The sequence below is a fragment of the Anser brachyrhynchus genome, assembly GCF_964034855.1.
Source record: "Anser brachyrhynchus genome assembly, chromosome: Z".
NCBI lineage: Eukaryota > Metazoa > Chordata > Aves > Anseriformes > Anatidae > Anser > Anser brachyrhynchus.
Window position 1 is genome coordinate 56,037,483 of NC_137697.1, and position 19,260 is coordinate 56,056,742.

Below are 19,260 nucleotides of genomic sequence, written 5' to 3' on the forward strand. Positions count from 1 at the left end.
AGTGTCTGTGAAAGGGCCAGATCAACAGTGCAGGAAATTGCAGCCATATGTTTACCTACCAACAGGTACAGCACAGCCATAGTATTATAGGCTGCCTTAAACCCATCTCTAGAAGTCTTGCAAAAAGGAATAGTGTACCTTAAAAATGGAAATACTTGTGTATCATACAGCAGGTTGGCTAACTCCAGTATTTGTTGCTAGTCAGGGTTAATATAGGTGATAGAATCTGGACCTAGGAGGGCAATCTTAATTTCTAAGAAATTTATTTAGTCTCTGCCAAAGATTTCTACGTAGGATGAAAGTAGGACTCTAAATTCAGAATTCTGAAACAGCAGTCAATTTTACTTCAAAATATTTTAATTAAGCTGAAAACAATAGTTTTCCAGAGAGTGTTCCACCAGTTAGGTTATGTCAGTGACTCATTCAACACACAGAGCAGAATGTACTCAGGGGAACAGAATTTCATTCCAGGCTACACTACTGTAGTAGAATTGATGGCTGCTGTTGTATAAGTCAGAACTGGATCCAAGTATGAGTCTGCAGCACTGAGACCATAAACTTACCACCTAGGAGAAACAGCAACAACAACAAACTAACAAAACAATAATAACAAAAAAGTAATTCATTACTGTCTTTATATCCAAACATGTCATGGAGCAGCAGTTGGTAGTGGCAACATCCCAAGACAATTAAAGTTTATAGGAAGCATGTCAGTCCGTCAGCAGATAAAGCATTTGAATGGAGATCTAACACTTAAGAACATATGTTATGCTGGTAATTTTTCTGCATTCAAAATGGTAGTTTTAAGGTCTGCTCCCAGCTTATGGAGACTGCTCACGGGCTCTGTGAACCGCTTTGAACAATGGATGTTCTATAGTTTTAGATTTGATGGCAAAATTTTTGCATTCTGATCTCATCTGGTTTTCAAGGTCACTTAGTTGAAGAGGTGAAACTAATTCAGTATATTCCAGTCAGCATGCAACAGCAGGTATGTTAGTCACTGGTTCAGGATTAGTCTATGCCTTTTTCCCATAAACAAGACAAGCTCTGCTCAGAAACCTGCAGCCCTTGATACAGATCCATTTTAAAAGTAACGCGGCTTCATAACAGATGATAACATCAACTTTTTCATTTTGGTAAACACTCAACATCTCAAAGATGAGTAGAACTAGTAAGACCTATTCTAAAAAAAAAAAAAAAAAAAAAAAAAATGGAAAAGTTCTACTGTTTGAGCATAGCCAGTGGAATTGATGGTGCAGGATAGTGCCCCTCCATAATTTCTCAGTTTCTCATCACAAAGAGTACATACACAGGACAAGATATCATCTATATTGGAGTTAAAACTAGCCTTCTTCAAAGAAGGAATAGTAATACACACGTCATGAGAGGATCTAACTCTTAAAACAACAAAAGAAAACGTAACAGCAACGGCAAGAACAACAATAAGCAGCACTCACAAACCACTATTAACTCTCATACTTTAACATTTTGTGTAATTAATAATGGGTTTAACAGACCATGACTTTTGTCTATCCACTAGAGAATTGTGCTACAAAAGAAATAAGTAAACCTCATCTTGTAAGTCTGCGTTCCAAGAACAAGCTAAAAATTAGCAACAGAGAACTGTAAAAGCAATGGGGCTTTCTTCTTCTTCCATTAGCCTTGGATGCATTTTACCCCAAAATCTTGCATGTTTTGCAAAATCCATGATCATTGAACTACATACAGTGGTGTGGGTGTAATTGGATTGTATTTGGATGAAACTAACTAGAATATGTGCCTCTAGAGCACCCCTTCAAACTCTAGCCTCAAATAAGCTTTCAGACCATTGAGCCAAATTAAACCTACAATTAAGTAAGACACAGAAGTGTGTACAGTGTGGATGTCAATTCCTCAGCAACCATTTTCTCTCCAGAGATGAAATCCTAATAGTTGACACTGTTTCCTGACATAGCAATAGTGTTCAAGCTACCGACTTCAGTCTTTATGCAGTTGTACACAGGCAGGGAAAAAAGCAAGGACATAGTCTCTCCCTTATCCATTCTGCCTACTGGCATAAAATTATTAGGGTTTGACAGGAGAGATGAAGATTCTACTGGTACGTCACTCCACCAAGAGCAAATCAGGAGTAAAACCACTGAGATCAGCTGAATGAAAATTATATAAATTGATAAGAGTGGCGTGAAGATGGATAGCAAGCCCTTTTATCAGGATAAAGTGGAGGTATCTACCTGGTAACATATCCAGGAAGGCAAAAATATTTATTATTTCTGCATAAAGAAACTAGTAAAATATCTGACATAAATCCAGAATCCAGTATTATGTAATCTGTTGACTATGTAGGATCTTGCCATTTCCAGTTATGGTTCCACAGCTTAACTACAAGGGGGGACTGTAGTTCATGGATCTGTTCCCAGCTTTGATCAAATTTTCCTGCAAGAATTAGTGTGAAGATACAGCTGATCAGACACAAAAGCCCAGCATGGAGTACTTACTTTGATTTATCTACTTTTTCTTCTTCTTCTTTTTTTTTTTTTTTTCCCAATTTCAGATTATTTTGGACATAATTGTGTCCCTATACTGCGCATCTCCCACTGGCAAAGTGCTGAAATCCATTCTAGGTCAAAAAATGTTGAGGAGAACAGTATAACATTAATACTTTTCACTCAAGATTGAGCAGATGATGGGGTTTGGCTAGCTAAGAGAAAGGATAATATTGCACAATGTTTGATATTTTACCTTTAATTATTCATACTTACCTAGTGATGAGTTTGGCACATTAGTATTAAATGCCCTGCAGCATGTTCAAAGGGTAAGACTATCATTGCCTCAGTATAATGAAATCAATCAGAGAAAGACTGAAATACATAAGTGTAATTGTTCTGCAGAAAAAAAAATTGTTCCTGGGATTTGGAATTAGTAACTTAGAGATACTCAATTTTAATGAATAATGTGGTAGACGTGGTATTCTAGCAGGCAAACATTTTGGCATTCATTCACACTACATCAGCTAGACTAGTTTAAGGCCAGCTTCTGAGAGTTCCCAATTATCAAGCCTCAATGTGAGTTTCAAATACTTGGCCAATTTCTAGGACATGCCCCATGATTAATAAGCAGATCAGGAAAAAAAAAAAAAAGATATTTTAAGATATGCAACACATTTATACTTACCACATGACTAAATTATACAAGTCAAATCTGAATATGGACGTTCTTAACCACACCTTAGGAACATTGAATTTCATTCCTAATACTTTCCACCTTTTTATTTTCAGTACTATATGTACTAGATTTAACTGCAGTGCTTTTAGCAGTTACACTGAAACACCTTCATTTAGGAAAGTTGAAACTGTAGAGACATCTGTTTTACGAGTGTCAAAATACTTTATATACATATCCTACACTGATTGAAAAAAAAAAAATCAGTTCCTGATCTTTTGAAAAGCCTTGGTGTTCCTTCACGTTTTCATGTTTCTTCAGATCTACATCCTTATAAGTAGCCAAAAAAAAAAAAAGACTCAGAGTGACAACTGGACTGCTCTTCTGTCTTCCAATGACTAAATCACTATTGCTTTTCACCATTTATAATGCACTGGATAACATAATCACAATTAATAAAACCTATATGTATTGTTTAGAGTTGCTTCTTAATGTGTCTTCTAAATTTTGCTGGGTGCTACTTGCAGAGAAGCAGATAATCAGCAGGTACAGAGTTGGAGTAACTGGGCATCAGGCAGCAAAACAGAGCAGATTATTAGAGAACCGAGGTGCTGAGACAAATTTATCCATATTAAGAATTTGAGCAGCACCATTTCCTATTACTTAAAGCCCAGGAAAGGCACATTCTCAGTGTCTTACAAAGGGGAAATTGCACTAGAGTAGATAGAACTGGAAGGATATATAGGGCAACCTGAGTAGACAGCTATCCAGTCAAACCATTTAATTCTTTAAGGATAAGAACAGGAAAGAGAGAGATCTGGCTATGAACACTGTAAGAAGCAATATATGTCAGGACAATTTACTGTAGCTGCCTTTTGCAGAGACAAAGCACACAGCTTTTTGCTGCCCCTTCAGCCAACTTTGTTTTGCCTGGCATGAGTCCTGATATCTGTACTATGGTGCTAATGAGTACTAGATCTTTCTTGATTTTTAGTGGATTTATAATGGCAGAGCCTAAAATGCCATTTCAGCAGCCTGCAAAGGACTTGTGTCACCAAATGAAATTGCTGTTCTTCCCATACTGCCACCTCCCAAATAGAATCAATAGGCTGTCCGTTCTAGTGATGGGATTCAGTGAATCAGCTAATTTGTGGGTTTTAAATAGTCCGGTGGTAACACTACACCACACATATAGAGAATTGTTAAGTGTTGTCTGGCCAACATGAGCATTATTCACTGGTTGGTCTCTATCAATGTTCACATAGGCAGTGTGCTGCTAACTGATAGTTGAAAGCCATTGGAGTTCGATCAATTTCCTGTAAGCCTGTTTCTACTGCATTCAATGTTCATGTGTTTAAACATCTTTGCACAGCATGGTGCTGCACTGCTGAATACAGACTATGTGTCACAGTTTCATAACCAATACCTGTGTCAGTGGTGACCTAAACATTTCACTCCTAATTCTCTGGGAATAGATTCTTTCTCCAAAACAAAATGATTATATCTGGTCCTAACACATTTCTCCTGTTTGATAAGAACAGTATCACAAAGGCTGTTCATTCTATATGGATTTCCCCTCAGACCCTACTCTCTCCTCTAGCCTTTCATTGACAAGTCCACCCATTCTACACTTTGTTATTAATCAATATTCTGACTTAAGGCATCTGTCACTGAGAATGATGCTACACAGTGGCACAATATGGGATTTCTAAGGATTAAACTACTTGCTTGCATATACTTGCACTTTGCTTTTGTATTAATTGCTTATTTTATAGCAAGCGTGGCTCTCTCACTAAGCCTGTTCATCTGGTACGTGCAAACTGAGAATGGAAAAATCACTTAATTCTGGTGGCACAGATATGGCCTGAAATCTTGAGCTGTCAATCAGAGCCACAATATGCAATTTCTTGCACTCCTTCATGCATCTAAATCTCTTATCAAAGAACTAGTAACACCTAGAACTAGTAACTAGTAACAAACACTGACTTTTGAAGTGCAGTATTACGTACGAACATGTGAGTTAATAAATACTTGCCCTCTTGCCTTCTTTGCAATTATTTCTCATGCTTTGAGTATCTTTCAGACCAAGTCAGACTAATCTATTGTCAGTCCTTTCACAACCTGGTTGATATCTTTCACACAGGACCTTCACATGGGACACTGACTTCCTTTGTAAAAAATCTCACCATAAGAAATTTGCTTCAAATTCACTATCATAGTATTCTTAACAATAAGATGCACTAGAATCATAGAATGATTCTATTTATTGCTATTATAAACAGCAATAAATTTATTTACTTAAGAGCAATTTTACTGGTAATAATAAATGCTATTTATTAACAGCATACAGGATGCCCACTGTAAGCATATATTAAGAAATTTCAGAACTTTTTCCCCTGCATGCCATGACATAACAGTATAGAACATCTAGCCCCTGATTTTTGGTCATAAATCTCAATTACATCCCTAACTTGGATGCACCACATCTCTGGAAGTGCTTCTGCAAATATACCTGTGGATTGTCAGCTAGAGAGGCTAAAGGACCAGTGCTTGTTTTGTTGGTATTTTCTGCTTGGTTGGTTGGCTGGTTTGTTGATTTGTTTTGTTTTGTCTGCTTTGTTGTTTTGTTTTGCTTTGTTTTTCATTGTCCAAAACACAAAATTGTTTGCTTCATAGTAAAGATTTGGTATTGCTCTGATTTTGGTAAAGCTAAAATATAATCTTAATATCTTCAATTTAGATCAACATAGAGCAATATACAAGAGAACACACACATCCTTCCCAGTTCTCTGTCCAAATTTAAAACAATGGGATGATCATTGACGCTCAAGAATAAGATCTTGGGGGCATGAAAACATCAGCATAGTGCCAGTACTAATAGTAAACGAATAAATAAATAAATAAATAAATAAATAAATCTGATGAAAAGAGAAACAAAATAGAATGACATTGTATCTGTTTAAGTTCATGGTTCACCCACACCTGGAAAAAGTTCAGAAGAGAGCTACAGGGACAATTGCAAGTGTCATGAATAGACCTGAGAGCTCAGCTGTTTATCAACCTTTATACTACAAAACCATAGGACATTAACTGGAACTTAGGGACATGATTTATCATGTAATGGACAGTATGGGTATGAAATTTGATGTCCAGAAACTTGTAATGTTTACTGCTCCTGCTGCCTGTGTCTATGTTTTTTAAAAGGCAGAACTGGTGGAGATTATATTTTAGTAGCAAGGTTCAAAGTTCTTGCCTACCATTTCAAAGATAATACGGTAGTGACAATAGGAATACTCATTTGATCCATTAGATGTTGCTAACCTCCCACCCTTATTGTGCTGATAAACACTCTGCCTACAAAAAAAATACTGAAATAGTAAGGATAACTGGTGAAATAAATGTACCTTGTAATGATCTACATAAGGAAGCAAAAGTAACCTGCAACACTAACCGCTTCAAAGCAAAACAAGGCCAGTGAATTACTACAGAAATTATAAATGAGACATATTGGATTTTTAGCATTGGTAGGCCTATATAATAAGCCTTTATAATACTGCTTGTTCTTTCACCAAGATTAGGTTTTGTGGCCATAATAAATGGTGGCTAGATATTAGACAGAGTTTCTTCTGCTGCTAAGCACCTTCCTTTTAACTGTAAACCTGTTTCTTTTTTAACACTTAAAAAAATATATAACAGTGCTTTTTGAAAGGTGGTACTTTAGGTCCATCTACTGAAATATTTCATGCTATGTATGCATCAGAAGCAGAATCCAGACAGCTGAACTATAATTTTTAAACAGGGGTCATAAGGTAGATGAAAAGGTTAAGACCACGTCCCTGCAGAGATTATGTAGGGATGGAGCTAGTGTACAAGGCAGATGCTGGCATAACAGAACAGAAATAAACTAGGAAGAAAAGAAAGAAGGACAGAAGTGTGGGAAAACGTGAGTCAGAATGTTGCATTTGCATTCTTACTTACTTGCTGCTTGAAAAAGACTCTGTATGTGCACGTTTTTCTGGTTAGGCAGGCAGAATGGGTTTGCACAAAAGGAAAGGAGTAGAGCAAATTATAGTCAGCGTATGAATTTTCTATACTAGACTGCACTGAAAACTGGCTATTTCCCTATACATTTTCTTTGAGATCAATAGAGCAGAGATCTCTCCAGATTACTGTTAAAATTCAGGCTTAAGTAAACACATCAGAAAATGACATGCTGCTTGAACTCTCGCATATCATGTCTTCTGAACACTATACAAAACTTTGATTTCTATATTTTTACCTGGTATGATAGTATGAACCATAGCAAGTAGCCATAACTACTGTCTTTCCACTAGCTAGGTGAAGACTAGAAGCTATTTCGGTATGGAAAGATCGAATTTAAGTCAATAATGAAACTTATATATATATATATTTGCAAATTATATCTAGATTAGTAGTGCAGAGTTCCCCTGACATTTTAATCTGGTGAAATTAGATTTTATAAGTGATTTAAATTTGTTATGTCTAGACTAAATTTAAAATTTTGTTGTTGTTGTTAGGGAAAAAAAAAAAAGACAAGCATTCATTCAAAGCAAAATGATGGTTTACACTTTTCTTCGACTCCTTAGGAGAAGAGCCTGGAAAAGAATTATGTTCTCCTAATATCTATCTAGAGTAGATTTACAGATTAGTGAGCATCAGACAGGCACAGGATGAAGCAGAAATACAACTCTTTGATTAAATTACATCAAAACACCATGAAACAGCCTGAGAAACTCTCCTTTCAACTGGAGCCGTGATTATGTATTCAACCATTGCCCTCTCTTCAGTTATCCCATTGGTTTCAATGGAACAATTGTGGTGAGAGAACAGGAAAGAAATTTGGTGTTGTAAAAATATTATGTCAAGTGCACTAAAATAAATGATAACTGAATATTATTGTTCCATTCTTTATGTGGCAAAAATTTAACATTGGTTGGATGTGTACTCTCAAATAGGTACTCCTCAAAGGGTGTATTGGAGAAGGAAGCCAGCCTTGTTGTATGGGTAGGATTTGTTTTCTCAGGAAGGAGTGACTGGAGCAATTACTGCAAGGTTAATTACAAAATAAAAAAATACAATTTACCTAACTGATAAATTTCATGTTGTATTTTTTTCTGATGCTATACAACAACATTAAAGTATATATAGAACTTTCTTCTATTGAACACCACCAAAAGGCAAATTCTACAGTGGTTTAAGGTCGTGGTTGTCAAACTCCTATCTGAAAAACACAAATGCAGGTAGAGCCAGTTTTGGTCCATACCTTCAACTGCCAGCATAGCTGTAGTTAGTAGTGCTAATGTGCATGTAGGTGGCTGAGGGAGGACATATATTTAGAGAATCACCTAAGATTTCTGTATGCAAGAAAGTTAAATAAATTAATAATTTAAAAAAAAAAAAAAAGTAGGGAAGACAAAAGAAGAAAAATTGCCTTTTAAATTCCATAGTTAGGACTTGAAGCATGACAAAATATTCAGAAACCTGAAATTTGGAAGTCAAAGTAATCTAGTTTAATGCTTAAATACGCAGTTTAGAGCCAACCTTAGTTCCCAATATCTCACAGCCTTAGTCTTAGTCTACAATTGCCTTTTACTGTTTACAAGAAGAATGAATTTGGTTAAGAAGCTGATATATAGCTTTCTTCTTTTCTTTCTTTTGGGGAATATGTGAATGCTATATGGACAGGCACTTATATACATTGTATCTTCTTCCCACCTCATAATGCTTTGTGTATTTAACACTTACACCATCTACAAATATTATACCCCTTAATATTTAACACTTTAAATATTATTTGGAAAAAAATTATGTAATCTTTACCTTAAAATCAGGAAATAAGGCCAAGAAAGACTAGATTATAAATGTAGAGTTAGCAGTGTTTAGTACCAAAGCACTATGGCATTAATGACATTATTCTGCCATCAAGTACATGGTCCTGCATTATGCATATAAATTCCCCACCTAAATCTGCATGCATTAGGGGCAAACGAATGTGATTTACCACTGTCAGAAAGCTTATACTGCTACCTCAGTAAGGCATCAGGATACTCCATGTTCCTTTAACATCATAGATTCTTCCTATGAAAACCCTTCATCCAGCATATCTCTGTATGGAATTTAGAGCCTAAACATTATCAGTCCTTTTTCACTGGATAGCTGCACATAATAATTAAAGATCAGTGGGTCCAAAGAGCCATCAAGCCCATCTTTCCTACCCTCATTGATAAGCTACCTGGGGTGTGTTCCTGTAAAAGCAGAGAAAACAAGTCTAGAACTTCCTAATACTCATTCACCTGTATTATAGAATAGTGGCTTATATTTTTGCAGATCCTTGGTCTTTTTGTGACATTCAGCTGGCATGGATTGATGCAGCCAAGCATGCCATGCAGCCAAACAGCCAAGATGAGGCCAAGCAGGCTTTAGCTTCCTGCTTGCTGCTCTTTATTAGCACTGTCTGAAGCACATGCTCTTCTGTATCAAGTTACAAGGCAGAAGGAATGTATAAATTCAATGTTAGAAAGTACCACCACCCCAAAAATGTAATGGATTTACTAGCTGATTTTGAAATATGAGCTTTACAAGCCAATATTGACTATCTGCCTGTACTGGATCAGGCCGTGATGGTGTTAACATTCCTCACAGCAGCCTGTATAGTGGTGTGCTTTGCAGTTGTAGCTAGATCAGTGCTGGTAACACACCAGTGTTTTGGTTATTGCTCACCAGTGCTTCCACAGCATTAAGGCTATCTCTCCAATGCCGTACCACTGACAAGGGCCAGCAGGCTGTGGGTGAACAAGAGATTAGGAGGGGACACAGCCAGGACAGCTGACTGAATACAATATTCCGTACTGTATGATGTCATGCTTAGCAATAAAAACTAAGAGAAAAAAAACTCATTTGTTGAGATAAGGGCGATTTAATTAATGGGAAAAGAAAAAGGGAAATATTAAGTAAAGGACATGTGGAAGCACAGAGAAAGGAAGAAAAAAAATCTCTACTTCCCATCAAAGAGCAATGTTCAGCTGCATCTCAGGAAGCAGGGCCTCAATACACGTAGAGGTTGTTCAGGAGAACAGACATCTTCATACCTAGAGCCCCCCTCTCTCCTTCCCCTTTCCCACTTTTTATTGATGAGTGTGACACCGCATGGTATGGAATATCCTTTTGGTTGGTTTAGGTCAGCCGCTCTGGAAATGTCCCCTCCCCACCTCTTGCCCACCCCCAGCCTGCTGGCTTTTGGGGGGGGGGGGGGGGGGGGGCTGGGGGGGGTTGGAGGGAGTACCAGCACTGCTCAGCAGTAGACACAACACTGGTGTTATACCAATGCTGTCCTAGCTACAAGTGCAACAGACAGCATTATATGGGCCACCACAGGGAAAGGTAACTCCATCCCAGACAGAGCCAGTGCAGTCTCATACTTACGAATGAAAAAGTGCTTCCTGGAAACATGAAGGTCAAAGGCAGCCTTGGCTATAGTGACCATGAGGTGGTGGAGTTCAGGATCCTTTGGGCAGTGAGGAAGGTGAAAAGCAAGCTGACAGCCCTAGACTTCAGCAGAACAGACTTTGGCCTCTTTAATTTCTGCTTGAAAAAGTCTCATGTAACAAGGCCCTAGAGGGAAGAGGGGTCTGAAAAGCTGGTTAATATTCAAGGATCACCTCCTCCAGTCTCGAGGGAAGTCAATCCCAACAAATAGGAAGTCAGACAAAAAAATGTCAGGAGGCCTACATGGATGAACAAGGAGCTCCTGGCCAAACTTAGAAAATAAACATATGATACGAACATTAAAAAGAAGCATACAGAGGGTGGAGGCAAGCATGGATAACCTAGGAGGAATACAGACACTCTTGTCCAAGCATCCGGGCATAAAATTACAGAAGTTAAATCCCAGATGGAATTGAATCTGGCCAGACTGGTCAAGGACAAGAAGGGCTTCTAAAAGTATACCAATGATAAAAGGAAGATTAGGGAAAATGTGGGCCCACTGCTGAACAGTATGGGGGACTTGGATACACAGGACAGTGGAAAGGCCCAGATACTGAATGCCTTCTGTGTCTCAGTCTTTGCTAGCAAGACTGTCCTTCAGGAATCTCAGGTCCCAAAGACAGGGAAAGACTGCAGCAAGGAAGCTGTACCTTTGGTGGAAGAGGATCAGGTCAGGGAATGCTTAAGCAAGCTGAACATACTTAAGTCCTTGGGCCCTGAATGGATACAACCATGACTCTGAGGGAGCTGACAGGTGTCATTGTGAGGCCACTCTCTGTAATCTAAAAGCTTGAGAAATGTCTGATAGAAACCTCGTGAAGTTCAACAAGAAGAAGTCCAGAGTCCTTCATCTGCACAACAACCATCCCGGTCACCAGCACATGCTGGGGGTCACCAAGCTGGAAGGCAGCTCTGGTTTCCTGCTGGAAACCAACTTGGACATGAGCCAGCAACATGTCCTTGTGGAAAAAAAAAAAAAAAAAAAAGGTAAATGGTATCCTCGTTTGCCAGAGGTAAAGTACTGTCAGCACATCAAGGGACGTGATCTGTTCCCTTGTACACCACATCTGGAGTACTGGGTCCAGTTCTGGTCTCCCCAGCACAACAGAGACATGGAGCTACCAGAAAGAGTCCAATGAAGGGCAATGAAAGTGATCAGTGGAGTGGACCATATCCCATACGAGGAAAGGCTGGAAGAGCTGGGAGTCTTCAGCCTGGAGAAGAGGAGGCTTGGGGGGGATCTCATCAATATTGATAAATACCTGGAGGGAAGGTGCAAACAGAACAGAGCAAGGCACCTTTCAGTGGTGCCCACTGCCAGGACAAGAAGCAGTGGACACAAATGGAAGCACAAGAGGCTCTGTCTGAACATCAGGAAGCACTTTTCCACTGTGAGGATGACTGAGCACCGGCACAGGTTGCCCAGAGAGGTTGTGGAGTCTTCTCCCTTGCAGATAGGCAAAAGCCATCTGGACATGGACCTGGGCAACTGGCTGCTGCGTGAGCAGTGGGTTTGGACCAGATGACCTCCAGAAGCCCCTTCCAACCTTACCCAATCTGTGATTCTGTGAAATTACTACAATGACTAGAGTTAGATTTTATTCAAAGAGTTTACGTATTTGTAGCTCAAAATGAAGACTCAGTTGAGTTGTGTAAGAGGATTAAAACAAACCCACTCCTCTGGAACTGAACCCTTTGTTTTCTCCTATCTTTTCATCTTTGAAAACAATTCCTGCGTTGATCAAGTGTTAAGTTGATGATCAGATTATCTTTTTATTTTTATTTTTTGGGTGCAGGGGGTGGTCCTACCCAGGAGCTGGACTTGTTCATCTTTGTGGGTCCTTTCCAACCCTTCCAACTTGGATATTCTGTGATTCACTTCGCAGGAAGTGGCTGAATACTGCCACTTTTTTTTCTTTGCTTCTGTGTGTGGCCTTTGCTGTTATTTCATTTAACTGCTGTTATCTCTACCCATGAAGGTTTTACATCTCATATTCTCCCTCTTCTGTGCTGAGGATGGAGAGTGACCTAGTGGCTTGGTGGACAACACACTTCCATTCCACTGTATATGATTAAACCCAAGTAGCAATTTGTTCTTTGGGGTTTAGTCTTGCCGACTATAACACAGACTTCCTAAGGTGGGTTAATATCAACAAGAATACTGTTAAAACTTGCAGCTAACATATCAAAATGTGTTTGGTACCCTTTCTTAGAGAATGAACACATGAGCCTGGACATACCAGCTATAAATCCTGGTGATGGATCCTTTTGAAGATGCAAATTTCCTTTTGAAGATGCAAATTACCATCTGGTTTAGGAGTTTATCTTGTCACATACATTATATAAACTATTAGAATTCAGTCTTATGCAATCAGTTCAGAGAAGTCTAGTAGAATAAATGTTTTCTTATTTAAAAATATAAAAAAAGAAAAAAAAAAAGAAATTAGGAAAATACCAGTATTCTCCATCTATAAATAATCTTCAAGGAAAATCTTATTTCAGATAATCATTCTCCTTCTTTCTTGTTCATAACATTAAAAATAAAATAACATAAAATATGAAATTAAAATAAAAAAAAATAATAAAATGAAATTAGAAGCACTTTATTATTATTATTATTACTATTCCTAAGTGGCTCACCATCCCACTACTGTGTGGTAGTAAATAAAATTTATATGCTATGTTTTCCATTCCTTCCTAGTAAAAACATTACTTTGAGACAAAATGATTCTCCCACCTACTGGCCTTCTTTTTTCCTTTCCTTTTCTAAAAAGGTCATTCAATCTCCATTGTTTTTCTCATGTATTATTTAAGAAATGGAAAACAGACTAAAATGTGCCACTTTCCTTAAGACATTTTCATAGCATAATCGTACGTTGAAATTAATGAAGAAAAAAGAATGCAAATGAAATTTCACAAGGACATAGAGTTTTGTTGCAAAAGAGAAAAAAACAGTGGATCTGTTCTACTAAACTATATTGATCTGATGATCATTGACTAAATGATTTCCCCCAGAAAAAAAAGATGAGCTGTCTTTCAGCAAGAATTTGCTCCATTAGCATGTAGATCTCATTAAGAAGCAAATTCCAGGAGAGTATAAGGAAGGAAAGCACTGGCCAACTGCTCTTCCTTCCTACATAATCAATAACTCTTCCTAAAAATAATAACCTCTCTCACACACTCTGCAATTTCAAATATATCTGATGTCCTCCAGAACATAAGCATAAGAATACAATTCAGGGGCAAAAGATTGACAGCAGCAGAGCATAGGCAAGAGATGACTTGGTTATGTTGTTTAACTTTAGTTGCAGAACACGGTAACCTAGTCCACACTGCCTTGCTAGAAATGTGCAAGAGCCCAGATTTGGAGACCAGGCTTTTTTTACCTCTTCTGATCGGTAAGAATTGCAGAAGAGCCAGGGAAAGCAGGAGGTCTGGGACAAAAGACAGGCAGAGATTCAAGTTCATTTGTGCATCATTTTCTCATGCCAGCTTGCACCCCATCAAAAATTACAGAATGATTGGTACTTATCTTCATGTGCATAAGACAGTTTTATTTCTGTTGCAAGGGTTTGCATCCCTCATGCACTGTGAGCTATCTTACTACATAATACATTTCTTCTGCAGACACCTTCCTAGCCATGAAAATAATAATAATAATAATAATAATAATAATAATAATAATAATAATAATAATAAATCTTACACATATGTAAGACTGTTTCTTTTCTTTAAAGATACTATATGTGACATTTAACAGATTTGTCAGAGCCAGTTCAAGCTGATGTTTGAAATGCTGTTCTTACGTTGGATACAAAGTGCTTATTGACTTGTCTGTGATACTTCTTGCTCTAATATGGTGATAATATATAGCTGTTAAAGGTAAACATCTCTTCCAAAATCTACTGAATAAGAATGTCTGCTATAGCATTTTAGAGCATAAGATTACAAAATTATTAAATAATGTGAACAATTAACATACAACTAAAATTCTTATGAAAATCAGAACCCTATAAGTGAGAAGTGTCTTAGAGCTGAATCTCAGAGAAGACTAAGAAAAAAAAATGATATTTTTAAGAGCCATTATCATCTTGACACACTGGTAGGTCAAAATGGAATTTTCTGAAAAAAAAAAGGGTTATTTTTTATCAAAAATAAACAGGTGACAGGATTATATAACTCTCAAAATATTTGTTACTTCCAAAATTAAAAATCCATTATGTTGATAAAGCACTGATAATTATGAAGAAGAGGACAACACTCTAAGAGTAACAGGTTTTCATATCAGCTTTCTACTATTTTCTATCAAAATGCTGGTTTTGATAGGGTTTTGATCAACTGTCTTGGAAACAAGACATTTATATATATATATTTTATGTATCATTTTATTAATAATCTACTTATTTGATTTGACTCCCAAGTCAATGGTACAAAGAGCAGAACCAGAATTAAAACTGATTAGCTCCTAAGAAATTAGAACTGTGCTGAACCTATCTATACAATTACAAAACCTAAAGATGAGAATAATTTATATATTTACATATGCTGTGTAGGGTACTGATGGTGTGTTCTGCTGTTTTCTCCAAAATAGATTTAAAATGTACCTAAATTTCCATTTTCTTCTTATTTTCATTCTTTTCAATCTATTAGCTCTTTTCTAAGCCTATAATATATTTGACTGTCAACCTTAATATATATTCCTACACTTCTAGCTCTTAACTTTGTAGTGATGTCTCCTATTTAATGAAATGATTCCTCTTTCTGAATAAAAGCCACAACCCTTTAAGCACAGCATCCCCCCACTCAGCTGCTACTTAGCTAATATAAACGTATAGAAACAGATACCAAGATACCAACTTTCTCAGACAGTTTAACGCTCTTATTATTACAGTATTCATACTCTAAACAAATTAATCAGACAGTAACCCATGTCCTAGTCTTTATGACCCCATCACATGGCTATTTCAGAAGCTACTATGTGGACAGCCTAAAGAGCATACCAGTTCCCACTCTGTAGGCTCTTTTACTTCAGAGTAAACATCAGTCTCCTAATGTGGAGAAATTCATAGACTATTTTTCTTGTCTTTTGATTTCATTTAAGAAGGGATATGTCAGAATATGTGCTTAGGAGTACAAAGCAATAATTTTTTAACCACTGGTGGGAAAGCAGTTTGCCAGTAGAGAAAGAAGCGTTGCAGTCATGCATTAGTCAAGCAGAGTCAGACCAATAGATCACAGATAACTGTACAGCACATACTATGAGCTTCTGTGTTTAAAATGGAAAGAAAAAAAGAAAAAAACAAGACAGTGCTGGGAACTGAGACAGCAGATTTTTCAAAATGTACTCTCCACTCTGCTCTGGTAACTAAAGTCAGTCACAAGGAAAATCAAAACTAATTTGGAGAATGGAATGCAACTATATCTGTGAAGACTGCTCTTCATAGCACAGGCTAATAGGAAATATTCCTGTGTAAATTATTGCAGAGCATGTATGTTTACCTTAAGGCTTCAGCTGATGGTAAATGGCATTCTAAAAGTTTGATACTAAATTTAAGCTGAGTTGTATGTTGATACCACCAGCAATAACAGTTCTAAAATCCCTAGACAAGTCAAAACACAGCAACAAAATAATAACAACTTCAGGACAGCATCCAGAAGCTCAGTCAAGATGTTTAGCTGAAAAGCTTTTGTAGTGAAACCGTGGCTGTTTACAAGACTAGAAGTCTAAATGATATGATTTAGCTCATGTCTCAGAGCAAATGTAATAGCAACTGGACTTAAACTCAATATTCACTACAAGGTTCCAATTTAAAATGAATAAATAAGTAAAAGTATTTGAATAAAAGAGCCAAAGTTAATGGAGTTTTGTGGTTGCAACCCAAGGGAAGAAAAATACCCCAAAGTTCTACAGCAATTTTACAATCTACTACCTTTTATTTTAATAGATGACTCTAGAAGTGATTGAAACTCATATAATCCACTAATCATCATTTCAGACATGATTCATCAATGTTTAAAGTGTATCTGTGCCTGTTATGATTTTCTTTTCTGTTTACTGAACCTTTACATTTTTAGAACTTTGCTGTTTCTAGGGGTAGGTTACAAGTTTATTTTCAGTTCAATGCAGACTGTTACACAAGAAGTAAACAGGGCACACTCTGCCATGAATATTTCTTCTTTTTCAGTTTTGTCATTCTCAGCATGTAAAATAAAAGATCATTTGGACTGCGAGTCAGTGGTTGTTTTTTGGCCAACACAGCAAAAACACTAGCCAAATCTTTTTCAGACAGAACAAGTTTATACCAAGCTTAAGTTTACAAATGGAAGGAATGTCAAAGCCATTAGTAGACCACAAAGAATAGGTTCTTCAGAGAGTTGTGCCCAAGTCATACACAGTGGGGTTAAGAAAGCAAATCATAAGCTCGTTTGAAATGGATTCAGGTTTTAGTCCGAAATGTAATGTGTTAAGACTTCTAAAAAACACAAAGACCAAAAATTAGAGTCTGATTCTGATCCTTTGTTTAATGGCCAAACCTCCTGAATCTTCCTGACAATGCTCCACCACTGTTTTTCTGATGAAATCAACCCTTTGAACTGTGAAAAATAAATAAATAAGTAAATAAATATGAAGAGTGGTTTGTCCCTTTGTCAACGAAGATCCAGTTGGTGACATTTGAAATAAGCTGTTGCTTTGGTATTTCCCAGAGAAGACTGACTGACCGCTCAAAATACCACTTTAACCTTTTTCCTATTTTTTTTTCTTTGCATTCTTCATATTCTCTGTGTTTTCTCTCACTCAAATACAGCAGTTTGTCTTTCAGCTGTTTCCTGGTCAACACACAGAAATGAAACATCTCCCAAGTGGAGTTCAAAATGTCAAGAAAGTTAGCAAAAGCAGATTTTTTTCTCCAAGCTGAAAGATATGTTTTCCTGGAGGTTTCTTGAAGTATGATATTCCTTGCTTATAATTGTCAAAGTAAAATACTGAATTTATGCATAAGCAACTGGCTACCAATAAAATAAAATAAAATAATAAAATAAATAAAATAAAATAAAATAATAAAATAAATAAAATAAAATAAAATAAAATAAAATAAAATAAAATAAAATAAAATAAAATAATAAAATAAATAAAATAAAATAAATAAAATCAGAACTAGAATGGGTGTCACCAATCAATTAAATAAATATTGGTCTGGTATTTTCAGAACACAAAGCAGGAGCAAGTATGTAGTATAGAGTGACATTCTATTAACAGCTACAATTTATGTTAATTTACACCAAAGAGTGAGATTTTCAGTTGCACAGATTTTTTCACCTGGAGATCACAGCATGCTTACTGTAAGCTGTATTTTTAAACCAAAGCTCAGAAAGGTTAAATGGCAAAGCACATCAACAGCCTAGATGAAAATGGAAGCCAAACTTCTTGAATCACTGTCACTTGCTATCATGACCATGCTACCAACTTTTATGGGACCCTTTGATACCACATCAAAATTACTGAAATATCTCAAGCATCTCCTTTTTAGGCAGACCAATGCAGGACAGGAGAAAAGAGATAACTTTTTCCAAAATATGTATGAGCCAGTCCTATGAAATGCAAAAAAGACATCTAGCAAGCATTTGAAAAGTGTTAGAAGCTAAATCTCTTTGGGAATGCCTGGACAATGAAAGTATATGTGTGTTATAAGCTTCAATCAGTCTAAAAACAGAGTGAAAGAGCCCTAGCATGGGCTAGCAATCCTACGTGTATTTTAGTACATCAGGCTCTGAAAATCATGTATGTCATCATGAGAACTACTCAGCCCAGTTAGATTGAGGCTGGGCTGAGTATGCCTACACGGTTGAACATCAAACCATCATACCAAGTGTGAGTGGCAGCAAATTGGTTCTATTTGAATCTGAGGATTCACACAGGAGCTGGATTTTTAGACAGTGTTAATGGGTAGATGTCCTCTGAAATCAGCAGCCCTAGAAGAACTGAGAAACTCAACTGTCTGAACAAAGATGTCTGCATTGGTCCAAAAGCTGTGAAGAAAGCTACGGAGAGCCAGTGATTAAACCATCACTTCATAGGGCCATGCTCATGCCCCAGATCATGTGCTTTCTCCTAGAAGCTTCCATGAGATAAATACTCTCAAGGTTAGGGTAAGAAGACAGTAAAACAGTGTCAGGGAAAACAGTAGAAGAACAAAGGGGAAGAAGATTTTCTTCACTCACCCTATAAATAGAAAGACCTCAAGATGATTTCATGTCACAGGCATCCAAAATTCTAGTGTTCACAAATGAACTCATTCTCAACTGAAAACAGCTTTATCTGACAGGTATTTTTTTTTAATCCACTTAAGACTCTAATTCAATTCCTGACTTAATATTTGAAGGTGAATTTGTACTAACATTTTCTGACACTCTAAACATGTATATTATGCCAGTTTGGGCTTGTGGATTTGGCTCTTACTAATGTAAAATGTATTATCTTTTTTTTTCCCCTATGCATAACTTTCAGACTTAATCTAAGGAAGCTTAACAAAAAGTTAATTTATACTCTCTTGAACTACATCTCTAAATTTTTGTTTTCACGTACCTTGTACTTCT